A 1,599-nucleotide genomic window follows, 5' to 3' on the forward strand; every position below is an offset into this window, starting at 1 on the left:
AGCCTCTCTCCCAGCGCCACACACGGCGTCTCCGCCAATCACCGCGCCGCAACGCACGGGCAGCGCACCGCCTGTGACGTCAAGCGGGGCCATGGCAACGGCGAAGGCGCGAGCACGAGCCCGCGCCTCCCCCGGCGCGCCACAGGGTGGAGGCCTCGCCAACCGCCGCGGGCGCCGGCGGCGCGCGGGCCTGCGCGACGCGCCCAGAACCGGCGGCCCCGCCCGCGGGCGCGCGCCGCTGCCCCCGCCCAGGCCCCGGCTGCGGAGCGCGGCGGGGGGGCGGTGCCCGGGGCCGCCGCAGCGCCCGGCCGGGCCGGGGGAGGTGGGGCGGCGTCCCGCCTCTCAGCGCTGGCCGCTGGCTGCCCGCGGGGCGCCGCGCCCGGGCCGCTCCGGCCGCCGCCCGGCGGGGAGCCCGCGCCCCCTCCGTTGCCCTCGCCGCTGGTCGGCTGAGGAGCCCGGGGTGCGGAGCTGTGCGCGGCCTGCGGAAACGCGGAGCCGGGGCGGCAGCGCGCAACGCGGCCGTGGGTGGTGTGTGGGTGTCACCCACGCCCCCGGCGACCTTTCCCGGCTTTGTGCTTTCCACGGGCGCCGAGTTCTTCCAATTACCCCCTTGTCGAGCCCCGCGGGGCCCGGCCGAGCGTGAGGCGCCGCCGCCCCCGGCTCAGGGCCGCACCGCGGGGCACCTGTGGCGGGGGTCGGGCCGGCGGGTGAGCTCCGGCGTGCAGAAGCGACGGGGACTGTGCCGGTGCGGCGCTGTGTGGGGCATCGAGCCGTGTGCCGGCAGCCTGATCCTGGGCCAGGGCGGGAAGGAGGTTGCCGGTTGGGAAGGCCCAGCCGAGGGTGGCCCGGGAGGAGCTTGGGGAGCAGCAGCAGGGCCTGGAGAGACCCTGCCTGAGGGCCGCAGCGTGGGCACCCGGCTGCGCTCCGCAAACCGTCCTTTTGCAAACATCTCCCTTGGAAAGGCGCACGGGCATTTTGGCCAGCTCCGCAGCAACGTTGATGAGAACATGCTGACGGGAGCGGGAAGAGTATTAAAATAATAAACGTTGTTGTTGGAAATGCCTGTTTTTGACAAAAGGGTGTTTCCCGAAGGTGTCCAAAGCCTGCATTCACTCGTCCCCTTTCTGAAGAGCTTGTCCGTGCTTCATTCCCTGACTGGAGTATGCGGTGCCCTGACCTCTCATGGGCCTTCTTCTGCGCTCTGGGATCAGCACTGTCTCACACAATTAGAAATAAGGTGGAGAATAATAAGATGGAGAAAGCGCCTCAATAAGTTTTTTGAAAAGGGTCAGGTAGAATAGAGAGGGCAGGGAGGTTGTCTCTTCCAGACTCACGTTGTACCTGGCAGTGCCGCTGCACAGGAGCATCTCCAGCAGGAAAGGGAGATTCCCCTCCCTAGGGCTTGCTCCAGGCTCTGGCGCCTTGGGAGACCCTGGTGAGCACTGTGCCCAGTCCCTTTTCAGTGCCAGGTCTCATGGAAAACCTCAGGCTCTGGCCATGGGGTCTGTTACCATAGCCCAGCTGTGGAGCTGTAACTGGAAATGAAGCGGCAGCAGCTTTCTGAGTGACTCCTGCTCGGATCACAAATACCTGCTCGGC

This window comes from Caloenas nicobarica, chromosome 2, assembly GCF_036013445.1.
Source record: "Caloenas nicobarica isolate bCalNic1 chromosome 2, bCalNic1.hap1, whole genome shotgun sequence".
NCBI lineage: Eukaryota > Metazoa > Chordata > Aves > Columbiformes > Columbidae > Caloenas > Caloenas nicobarica.